The 13,156-nt window shown below is 37.2% G+C and overlaps 1 protein-coding gene across 7 annotated transcripts in view; it reads left to right on the top strand.

Annotated features, from left to right (window-relative positions):
* The window catches only part of LOC136864547 (serine-rich adhesin for platelets), a 709,539-nt gene that overhangs the window by 430,603 nt on the left and 265,780 nt on the right, over nt 1–13,156 (top strand). The gene's annotated exons all lie outside the window — the stretch shown is intronic.

The following is a 13,156-nucleotide window of genomic DNA, read 5'->3' as shown; positions in this document are numbered from 1 at the left end:
AGGCGATGAAAATCTATGATTTTGTCGCTGAAATCGCTTGGCATTCTCTGGCAGGTGATGTTCGCCCTAGCAGACACAATTCCTTTTGTGTCATGAATCTATGGATCCAACCCCGCTGACTTTCAGAACTGAACAGCTAATTCCTCCCTTAACACCTTCAACACTGCCATATTTTAACATGGATCCTGTCTGTGAACTGGGTCTTTTTGCTAATTTTTAACACATATTATGGAACAGCTAAACATATTACATGCCTGATTTTTGTACCCTATGAGGTGTCAACCATCCAAAATGAAGATGCTAATCAACAAGTTAATATCTGAAGTAATTTAATTATACTAGTCTTATGAAAAACATGAAAAAAAATTACGGAACATTTTTTTTTACATTGAGGTTATACCAATAAGCTTGCTCAAAGAATAAAAAATAATCATTTAATGCAACTACTTAGGCCACAAATAAACACAAATGCAGTGGAATAAAATATTTACCTATTTAGGAATAGTTTGTTTTCGTATGGTAGTCCTGAAAACATTGGACTATACACAGTCCTACTTTGCACTCCTTGCACCACCATCTACTCTCTTTTCTGATGTGCTTACCACTTTCCTTCTTGCCCCTGTCTGAGCGTACCTTGCAATAATGAGTAGCATTCACTTTATTGTTCGTTGGAGGAACCTTTTCTGGAAAATGCAAAATGTAATCCACAAGAGATATCTTTTGATTTTGAGATCTCTTTATATAGAATGAAACCATTCACAACAGACATAAGGAACAAATGGAAGAAGAGCTTTTTTCACCATTTCATTGTCTTCCATGCAAATGGGTAATAACTGTTCAGTTGATCTGCTCTATCAACACCAGTTTTATTTATATTGTAATCGATGACTACGTCTGGCTTTAGTTTCTGTACGACACCACCCTTCGATCTACCAGAAACAAGTGTAGTGGAAGCCTTATGTTTTGTTGAAAGGTATAAAACATCCCACTTGCTCTTCCACTTCACAGCAAGAAGGTGCCCTTTCCTCAAAAATATCGTCTTGTCCTTCAGTTTCTTTGTCTTGAACGTTGGTGGTAAACCCTTCCTGTTTTTCATGACAGTTCCAACAGCCTGGGTTTTATTTTGCCACAGCATATTCAGTAGGGAGGGGCTAGTATAGTACCTGTCCATATAAATACAGTGGCCCTTACTGAAAAAAATGTGAGCATAATCTATCTACAAGAGCCTGAATTCTGTTGTCAACATTCCCTGCGGATCCCATATATATTTCACAATTCAGTACGCGGCCTGTTGCCGCATTGCAAAGTACATACATTTTCATACCGTACTTATCGGGCTTTCTCTTCATATAAACCCTAAACCCTACTCTACCACGTAAAGGGACATGTAGCCTCATCTATTGTTAGGTTCTCATACGGCTGAAAACTGGCAATGCATTTGTGCACAAAAAAATCAAAGAAAGGCCTGAGTTTGTTTGTTTGTTTATTTATTTATTTATTTATTTATTTATTTATTTATTTATTTATTTATTTATTTATTTATTTATTTATTTATTTATTTATTTATTTATTTATTTATTTATTTATTTATTTATTTATTTATTTATTTATTTATTTATTTATTTATTTATTTATTTATTTATTTATTTATTTATTTATTTATTTATTTATTTATTTATTTATTTATTTATTTATTTATTTATTTATTTATTTATTTATTTATTTATTTATTTATTTATTTATTTATTTATTTATTTATTTATTTATTTATTTATTTATTTATTTATTTATTTATTTATTTATTTATTTATTTATTTATTTATTTATTTATTTATTTATTTATTTATTTATTTATTTATTTATTTATTTATTTATTTATTTATTTATTTATTTATTTATTTATTTATTTATTTATTTATTTATTTATTTATTTATTTATTTATTTATTTATTTATTTATTTATTTATTTATTTATTTATTTATTTATTTATTTATTTATTTATTTATTTATTTATTTATTTATTTATTTATTTATTTATTTATTTATTTATTTATTTATTTATTTATTTATTTATTTATTTATTTATTTATTTATTTATTTATTTATTTATTTATTTATTTATTTATTTATTTATTTATTTATTTATTTATTTATTTATTTATTTATTTATTTATTTATTTATTTATTTATTTATTTATTTATTTATTTATTTATTTATTTATTTATTTATTTATTTATTTATTTATTTATTTATTTATTTATTTATTTATTTATTTATTTATTTATTTATTTATTTATTTATTTATTTATTTATTTATTTATTTATTTATTTATTTATTTATTTATTTATTTATTTATTTATTTATTTATTTATTTATTTATTTATTTATTCAGTGGCGACGTTAGGGCTCGAGGCCCTCTCTTCCACTTAACCACATACTAATCAAAACCATACATAAAGTTATGAGATATTTAAAATAGTTAAAACCAAACAAAAAATTAATAGAATTCAGAGCGAATTTAAATACATTACTAAGTTAATAATAAAATTAATTAAAAGTAAGAACTCTTAATAATGACTTATCCTCAGGCGCGCACACATTCATACTTCAACCATTCAGTTAGCTGTCCTCAGCAGGTAGTCTCGGCAGGTGACCTTAAACCTTTGTAATGAGCTAGTTTCCCTGACCTGAGCTGGCAGGGAATTCCATAATCTGGCGCCGGTCACTACAAACGATCTATTAATTTTATTTGTGCGGTGCACTGGGATAGAAAGAGTGGATCTGGAACGTGTATTTAAGTTGTGAAATGATGATAGAAAGGTGAATTTAGAAGAAATATACAGTGGCTGACTTTCCGCTAGTACTCTAAATACCATTGTTAAAATGTGTAGCTGCCGACGTTTATCAGGCTTCAGCCATGAGAGAGCCTTATAGTATGGAGTAATGTGAACATCGTACCCAATATTGTAAATAAATCGCAGGCAGGAATTCAGTGCTCGTTGAAGTTTAAATGTTTCTTCTCTCGTCATATCAACTAGAACAACATCACAATAATCAAGAATAGGGAGAACCAGTGTCTGTATTAGTTTGGCCTTAAGCTCAAATGGAAATACATCCCTTTGCCGTTTAAGAGGGTGTAGCGCTCCAACAATCTTTTTACAGATGATTTTCGTGTGATCGGACCAATCAAGTGTTTCATTCATAATGACGCCGAGATTTTTAACTGTTTTATTGTAGGGAATAATGTTACCATTCAGTAGGATAGGCGGGATTGCAATATTGTTTGAGCAGTTCAGTAATTTTCGTGTTCCTATTATGATTGCCTGAGATTTTGTGGAGTTTAGTATAAGAGAATTTCGTTGTGCATATATACTGAGTCGTCGGAGGTCATTGTTAATATCTTGTATTGTTTCATCTAAGTCTGAAGTCTTGCAGTGTCGATAAATCTGAAGATCGTCAGCATAGAGGTGGTGTGTGTTATTTCCTGTCACCGATGATATGTCATTGATATAAATACAGAAAAGTAAGGGCCCTAGAATACTGCCCTGTGGGGCACCACTAAGTTTCATTTTCCATTTAGAGACCTTGTCGTTTACTGTTACACGCTGCTGACGGTTACTCAAATAAGAACTAAAAAACTTAAGCGCAGCCAGGTCAAAATTTAGTAGTTCCATTTTCTTTATCATAGTCTGAATGTCTATAGTGTCAAAGGCGCTACTGAAGTCAAGAAGGATAAGTATGGTAAGCAGTCGTTTGTCCATAGCATTTCTAATGTCTTCAGTAACCTTCAAAAGTGCTGTCGCGGTACTGTGCCCCTTCTTAAATCCAGACTGCAAAGGGTCCAAAAGAGCATTTTTATTTAGGTACTCCAGAACCTGCTCGTATACTAAACGTTCAAAGGCTTTAGAAAGCGCAGGGAGTATGGACACTGGACGATAGTCAGAGGGTGATTGTGGGTCTAAACTCTTAGGTACCGGTATAATATTGGCTGTTTTCCAGACAGTTGGGAAAGTTCCGTTTAGTAAACAAATGTTCAGTATGTGCGTCAGTATAGGCAGGACAGCACCCATAATGTTATGTATAAAAGCAATAGGAATATCGTCTACACCTGTGGCCTTTGATTTAATCGAGTACAAAGCCTTTTTAGCCTGATTTTCTGTGACACTGTGAAATGTGAATGGTGAATTGGCTGGAGGGGAGGGCGGTGAGACGGTGCAGTTAATTGGGGTAGGTTGAATATTTATTCTACTAAAGTATTCGTTCAGTTCGTCAAGTGGAATGTCAGGAGTTGTCTGTCTCTGTTGATGTTTTCCTATTCCCAGAGTTCTAAGTTGGTCCCATGCACGATTAGAATTTATGTTGTTAGCTAAATTCCGGAAATATGCACATTTTTTATTTCTGATTAATTGCTTTGTGCGATTTCTTAATATCCGGTAAGATTCGAAGTCTGCGTCATCTAGGCTATGCTTATAATGTCGAAATAAAGAGTCACGGTGGGCCATCATTCTCTTGGTTTCATCATCTAGCCATGGACAAGAAGGGCGAGAAACCTTTATTCGACGTTTGGGGGCATGTCTGTCATATAAGTTCTTTACCATCGTATTAAACAAGTTAACTTTAGCGTCAGTATCATTTAGACTACGTATATCGTCTCACGGTAGTTGATAAGCGTCATATTTCAAGTAATCCAAGTTTAAGTCCTTCGTATTTCTGACAGTTATGAACTTGGGTTTGTATTTAGGCACTTTGAGGGAATAGGATAAATATATAAGGTCGTGGGTCGAAATGGATGGTACATTTAAACATAGGAATTTCATTTTGTCCGTATTGAACTGAGAAAGGATGTTAGGAAAAACTTAAAACGATCCACCTTTTCAATACAAAAATGTTATATTTATTTATAACATGTATTTGCACTTGGAACTAGTTTCGACGCTGTGTTTGCGTCATCATCAGCCAAAATGTGGGAAATAGGCAAGATGTAGGCATTTATATTACACAAGGCGTTACATTAAACAATACACATCTTATAAGGAGATAAAAACAGGGACGAATATAGAAACAAATGAATCGTTGAGAAAACAAAAATTATACATATTAAAAATAACCTTAACCACATATCTTGCAGTGCGAAAGTGTTCTTCTTGAATGATTCCTGAATATAAAAAAACACACGCGCACACATTTCTGGAGAGCCAGCAAGCAGGAAAAAGTAAAGTGAAACCTTAAGAGTTCTTCTGAGAAGAGTTCCTCATTTTTTCTATGTTCCGACTAACTAATGAAGTCTCCCTTGAGTTCCTGATAAACATACACAACAGGAAATTCTCCTTCACTCTCAACAATAGCTCTAAAGACCAACGGTAAAATTTTTATTTTAAATATTGTGCAGAGACGTGAAAGCATGATTTTGACCATGATATAACTCCTTCATATAACCCAGTTTTTTAATACAAGGTGTTGCATTAAATAATACACATCTTACGAGGGGATAAAAACAGGGACGAATGTAGAAACACATGCATCGTTGAGAAGGCAAGTTATACATATTAAAAATAAGCTTAACCACACAACTTGCAGTGCGAAAATATTTGCCTTGAATGATTCCTGAATACAAAACGTGCGCGCACACACTTCTGAAGAGCCAGCAGGCAGGAAAAAGTAAGGTGAAACCTTAAGAGTTCTTCTGAGAAGAGATCATCATTCTTTCTATGATCTGACTAACTAATGAAGTCTCCCTTGAGTTCCTGATAAACATACACAACAGGAAATTAAACAATACACATCTTACAAGGAGATGAAAACAGGGAAAGTTATACATATTAAAAATAACCTTAACCACACATCTTAACTCTCAACAATAGCTATAAAAGACCAACGGTAAATTGTATTTTAAATACTGTGCAGAGATGTGGAAGCATGATCTTGTCAAGATGGAATTAATGCCCGCCTAGCAATTCCAAATGGAAATTCTAAATTCCCATGGAGGGAATTAGATATTTTTCCACCAATAGAGCATATCAAAAATCAGATAAAAAATTAGATGTATGGCTTTTCAGGCGTCTTAGATTAATTCCATTGTGGAGTTTTATCTCCCGTATGCAGTTATCAGACTGTGCCTTATAATAGGCTTCTGATAAATTTCACCTGCATACACCCCAGCATCAGTGGGTAGGGTCTGACACATCCCACTCTGACGAGTCTAGTGTCAGACCTAAGACGAAATGCTGGTTAATAGAGCAAACGCCTGAAAAGCCATACATCTAATTTTTGATCTGACTATATATGCTGTTTAAAATGCAGTTAGCGCGGGATAAACACGGAGCACACTCACAGCGTCACCTCAAAGTAGTGGGTCATGTTTAGGTTCCCCCTTGTTGATGAAGGTGGCATTGTCATTTAGGTGCAACATGAATAAAATTCCGGAAAATCTATCACGACTCAACAATCGACTGGCAAATCCCGTCTGATAAAAGGGATCAATAGACCAATAATCACTAAGTTTGGGTAGCTTCACCACACACATATGCAAAATTGAAAAAAAAACAAACCAATAAATTTCGTTAAGTTTTACTGCAGACCATCGGTGCCACATGGAATTTTCCTTCAGTTTGCCCTGGCGTTTCATTGTCGTACCTGCATATCTGTTAGTTTCTGTTTTTATATTTTTGATCACATCGTCACTAAAAAAAATTGCTGAAACAATCCATTTCGTCACTCCCCGCGCAAAACTGATTAGAACCAGATGCCGACTGGAAGACAGGTAGCTGTGGTTGGTCGTCTGTTTCTGACCATTCACCATCAGGTTCAGATGATCTAGCAGATGTTCCCGGCACAGGTGAATCATCAGCCTGCGTCTCTTCGTCTAAACGAAAAAAATAAACCCAAATTTCTGTGGGCAAACTATTTCTATAGTTTGTATTCGGAGTAAAATAATACAGCTAAACACTTACGTTCCAAAGTGACGTAATAAATAAAAATCATACCTGAACTATTGCTTGATATGTTACCCGGTTCGTAAGCAGGGTCATCATCACTTTCATCCATCTCTGAATCCGCTTCTCCTGGTAAAATATCCAAAATATCACTATCATTGAGCTGGCGTGAAGACATGTTTACACAGTAACACAGCTGACAGTGTGACAGATTTAGCGCGTGCAGCACACGGCACACCAAGTGCTTCGGTAGAGGTCACGGCAAGGAGAAAATACCCTGTTGATCGTTTCAGTTCGAAATTCCCAATAACTGCTGCATTCTAGTGGTCACTATATGAACTGTTACCTCCAACCAAGGGACGGGAACCGTACGCGATATGTGCAGCTGGATATAAACACACGAGAAGATCACGCCCGTATCACATACGGGCGCCGTCCAAAAGCAGGAAAGCAGCGTGCCCGTATCCCGCACGGGCATAGTGTTGAAAGTGTTAGGTCGCGTGCACACCGAGCGCGCTTCGCATAGTGTGTCGCGTGTAGCGTCAAATGCTATGCATAGCGCAAGGCGTGCTTGCTGTTCACACAGAAAACTCCACGCCGTGCTCTCAGCTTAGTTTGGTGCGAAGCGTTTTAGGGTGGTCACAAATTAATGCCGTTATCCAAGTACACTAGAAAAAGTTTACTGATGGATAACATTTACCAAAAATTGAAAAGTAGGAAAAAGAATCGAAAGTGGGTTCATGAATTTAATGAAGAGCGAATTACGGTACTTTCAGAGAATTCCATCGTGTGCACTGAGATGCAAGACTTCATCGCGATAAATTTTATGATTACTTAAGAATGACAGAAAATACCTTTGACCGTCCAAACCCTGCAACTGAAATGTGGTGTCAAGTAGCAGAGAAGTATTGGGAGAAATTCAATTTTCCGAATTATCTAGGAGCACCGTGCAGCAAACACGTGGAAATTAAATTTCCGGTTAAATCACGCTCTTTATATAATAATTATAAATAGTATTTTGCAATATTGTTACAATTAGCATACACAATCATCGTAACAAAAGTGGAGTAAATGTGTGACAAATATAATTAATAAACAAATTTTTACTTCCAAGCCCACTACTAGCCTGCAGAGTGATATTCTTCATGTTACCACCCTCCATTGGCAAAATTATAAACCGATATGACAGAGTCTGGGAGATTCTATTAACTTTGTCACAAAGTGTCCGGCTACATGGCTAAATGGTTACCGTACTGGCCTTTGGTCACAGAGTCCCGGGTTTGATTCCCGGCAGATTCTGGAATTGTAATCATAATTAGTATTTATTTTATTTATTTATTCGTATCAGAAGCATACATTTTACATAGCGTAATGGTACTTAATGACATACATATCAAATAGTGTCTGCCCAGAATTTTGCTAAATCACGGGTATTATGTGTCGCAGCCATCAAGTCCTCTATTGTGCAACTTAAAGGACATTTACTACAGTTCATGAAATGGGCTGTGGTTTGGTCTTCACCACATTCACATTGTCTGGATGTGCCAGGAAAGCCCCACTTTACCATATTGATTCTTGATCTACCAACCCCAGTGCGAAGCCTGTTCAACGATTTCCACGTAGACCAATGTTCCTCGTGTCCTGGAGGGAGATGTTCAATTGGTAGCATCCAACCAGCAAGTTGAGGATTTCTAGTTCTCCATTATCTCAACCTTGTGGATTGAGCAGATTCGTTTAAATCTTCGGTTGTATTCAGGAAACTCCTACTAGACCTCAATCTTCGGTGGACAGGTTCATATCCATTCAATGGGTGTGCACATGAGGCAAGTGCTTTAGTTCTCTCATTCATGGATGCAATCATGGATGGATCATAATTAGTAATTTGCATAGGCACGGTGGCTGGGTGCATGTGTGTATTTATAATCCTTTCTTCCTCATCATGATGCAGGTCATCTACGGGCGTCAATTCAAAAGACCTGCACCTGGTAAGCCGAACTTCTCCTCGGACACTTCCGACACTAAAATCCATACCCAATTTCATCCTGTCACAATGTTAAGCCCAGTAAAGTGTGACAGTAGAAGTAATATTACTGTATATGTTTACTGTAGGAATGCGATACAACTGTTGTAGATGCTGAAGTCCACTTATTTTGCAAAACAGTTACATTTTTATAGTTTTTATGGCTTGGGTTCCATATTTCTTCTCTTTGAAACACTGCATGAATAATTTCTTCTTCCATAGATTCAGAACCAGCTAGGTAACGCTAAGCAATTAACCAACACTGCGCGTTGTCTGTCGCTTCGCTTAGCTGTAAGATAGGCGTTCAGCGCAGCAGAGCGCGGACGGTGCGAACACCTGGATTACGAACAAAGCACTGGTTATGCTTAGCGTGACGCTTAGCGTTGAGCAACACGCGACACACTATGCGAAGCACGCTCTGTGTGCACGCGGCCTTAGTCACTAGTACGCGTGCTTTGAAATTTAGCATCTCATGCAAGACACTAAAACCATCATTTTACAATTCTGTAACATAATGAAGAAAGCGTAATGAAGAAACTTGTCTTCCAGTTCAGGAAACTTATCAGTTTTCAGCCCTCTGAATGCATTACGTGTCCGGTTGGTGGTTTCTAGCGCAGCTTTCTGTTTACGCTATTAGCGAACATTAAACTCATTCGCACTGAATTCTTGACCGGCAGTTCTGTTACTATGTTCTTCAGCATATCACATTGAGTTTAAACCCAGCCGTATAGCTCCCACGTTTCTTCTTAATTTAAGGATCGACTTAAACAAGAAAACTTAAATGAGAAAGAAGACTGAAATGTGAAGACAGAATACTTGTACTTGTCGACAATACAGCAGATGGACGATACCTAATACTGTGATCACTTGACTACCTGGACAGGGAAACACTCCTATTTCATGTGATCTGCTCTGCCAGACAGGTAGCGACAAGCGCATTGACAAAGACGGAAGAGTGAGAGGGATGGCCAAGTGTGACTGACCGGCTAGGAATGCGGCCTTGGGGCAGGGGATTGCAGGTTAGGTATTTTTGTTACAACAGCTAGCCTCAACCGTTCTGCAGGTAGAAAGAAATGCAGCTTCTTCGTGTACTGTCACGTACAGAGTACCTTAACAGCAATTGGTACAGTCCCAATATTTAATATAGGCATGTCCACAGAATACCCAAACTTTATTTCGTGTATGTACCGTATGTCTTTTCGGACCGGTTGCATAGACATCTGACCGGAGATCAATTAGGAACCTATTTCTTAAAATGAAGTGAGATTACGACTTCGCTTTCTACAAAACTGACCTTGGTGTACACGTGTAGTTCGAATGCAACCGGAGTTCAGAAAAGTGGACGTTGCAGCACTGCAAGAAAATTAAATACAAAATAGCTTGTGTGATCTCTGTGAACTACCCTAGACAATACTTCTTTCCCTTCATTTTTATTTTGCACAGAATAAGTTATTTTTTTCTTTTCATTTCATTATTCCGTAGAGAATGGCCAAGGAGTGCAAGTGTAGGAACTGTGGGTGTGGCCAGGCAATTAGGAGTATGAGGGAGGAGTTGGAGAGTTTGAGGGAGATAATTAGGATTCTCTCAGAGGACAGGATGGAAAGTAGGCCTCCCTCAAAAAATGTACAGGATACAGTAGGTGAAAAAGAAGTATGATAAGGAAAGGGGGGTAATTGTAGAAGACAGGTGGTCTAATATTTTAAGGGGAAGGAGATTGCAGGCTAAGGGCTCTATTCAGGATCAGAATTCAGGATAGGTGTCTGTGAGAAATAGGTACAAGTCACTTCAGGTACAACTACTGAGGGAAGACGAGGAACAGGGAACAGTTGAAGAGAAGTGTGGAAGTAGGAGGAAGGGTAGAGGTAGGAAAGAGAAATGTGGAGTAGTGGATAGGAAAAAAACAGGTGGAACAGGGTCATGGGAGGGAGAAAAGGGAGGATGAAGTAGCTTCTGCAGCTGTCAGGAAAGATAGAGCTGACCAGGAGGGGAGGGGATGGGATCAAATGAGGTGGGTAGGGTTGAGGCTGTGGTCATGGGGGATTCCATTGTTAGAAATGTGGGAAAAGTGTGTAGAGGAAAGGGAAGCAGGGTAGATTGTTATCCAGGAATTTGGTTGAGGCAGATGTTGAGGAAAGTAGAATAGGAGAATTGGAGAGTTTGAGGGAGATAATTAGGATTCTCTCAGAGGACAGGATGGAAAGTAGGCCTCCCTCAAAAAATGTACAGGATACAGTAGGTGAAAAAGAAGTTAGTACTAACCACATAAGACAAGCAGGTGTAAGTACCAACATAGTTGGGGATGTGTGGGATCTGGTAAATGCAGCACGGGTGAAGTTTAAGGAAGCGGAGATTATCAATGGAATGCTGTGTAGGAGGGATACTGACTGGAAGGTGATTGGGGATTTAAATGAGACTATGGAGTGGGTATGTGGAAAATAGGAGTGAGATTTCTAGATCCTAATGGATGGGTAGGAGATAGGGATCTGTGCTCAGATGGCCTTCTATTAAACCACAGTGGTACATATAAGTTAGGAAATTTGTTTAGAAGGGTTTTGGGAGGTACATTCAGGAAAACGGGGTGACCTAGGGAGCAGTGATAAGGGAACAGGGAACTGGAAGTCGAGTAGGGATGACATAAAAATGTTAGTGCTGAACTGTACAGGTATTGTAAAGAAAGGAATAGAATTAAGTAATTTAATAGATATATATTTACCAGATATTGTAATAGGAGTTGAATCATGGCTGAGAAATGATATAATGGATGCAGAAATTTTCTCACAGAACTGGAGTGTGTATCTGAGAGATAGGATAGGAATGGTAGGAGGGGGATTATTCATTCTGGTGAAAGAAGAATTTGTAAGCTATGAAAAAGTTAAAGATGACAAACATGAAATTCTAATAGGCAACCCCATGTCTTTGGAAAGGTCAGACTGGGAATTGTTAGTGGTGACACTGATTTAGAATAATTTGATAAGAAAATCAGCTTTGTGGGAAACAATATGGAAAGGAAAATGATAGTAGCAGGTAATCTCAATTTACCAAATGTCATTTGGGAAAGTAATGCGAACATCAGGAAGCATGAACAACAAACGGCAAATACAGTAAGTTAATGTGGAAAGGGCAGCTGATTCAGTAAGTGATGGAACCAACTAGAGGGAAGAATTTTCTGGATGTGGTGCTGGTAAAAGCAGATGAGCTCTTTTTGTTGTAGTTAAAATTAAATGTGAAAGAAAGGAAGGTATTAAAATTGGGACTATTAGGCAGGATCATATGGCTGATAAAACAGGCATGAGGGATGTTTAAAAAAAGTAACTATGATTGGCAGAAAATGAAAATGTAAACAGACTCTGGGATGGGCTTAAATTAATTGTTGTGGAATGTGAAAACAGGTTTGTACCTTTAAAGGTGGTAGGGAATGGTAAAGACCCACCTTATTATAATGGAGAAATAGAGAGACTGAGAAGGAGGTGCAGATTGGAAAGATATAGAATTAATAATAATAATGTTATTTGTTTTACGTCCCACTAACTACTTTTTAAGGTCTTCGGAGACGCCGAGGTGCCGGAATTTAGTCCCGCAGGAGTTCTTTAACGTGCCAGTAAATCTACCGACACGGGGCTGTCGTATCTGAGCACCTTCAAATACCACCGGACTGAGCCAGGATCGAACCTGCCAAGTTGGGGTTAGAAGGCCAGCGCCTTAACCGTCTGAGCCACTCAGCCCGGCAGGATATAGAATTAGAAATGGCTCTGGAAATAAGGAGAAATTGAAGGAACTTACTAGGAAATTGAATCTAGCAAAGAAGTCAGCTAAGGATAACATGATAGCAAGCATAATGAGTGGTCATACAAATTTTAGTGAAAAATGGAAGAGTATGTGTAGAGGTAGAAACAGATTCCAAGGAGGACATTCCAGGAATCATTAATGAACAAGAGGAGAGTGTATGCGAGGATCTTCAAAAGGCAGAAGTATTCAGTCAGCAGCATGTAAAGATTCCGGTCTAGAAAGCCACGAATAACGGCCGAGAGGATCCGTCGTGCTGACAACATGACACCTCGTAATCTGTAATCCTCCGGGCTGAGCAGCAGTCGCTATGTAGGCCGTTGTCCTTCAGTGCTGTTGTGCCATGGTGTTTGCTTTTTGGTATGTAAAGATTGTTTGTTACAAGGATAATGTCCAGATAGTGGAGGTGGCTAATACT

The sequence above is a fragment of the Anabrus simplex genome, chromosome 2 (genome assembly GCF_040414725.1).
Source record: "Anabrus simplex isolate iqAnaSimp1 chromosome 2, ASM4041472v1, whole genome shotgun sequence".
NCBI lineage: Eukaryota > Metazoa > Arthropoda > Insecta > Orthoptera > Tettigoniidae > Anabrus > Anabrus simplex.
The sequence above is the reverse complement of the archived record's forward strand: the minus strand, read 5'-3'. Positions and strand labels throughout refer to the sequence as shown.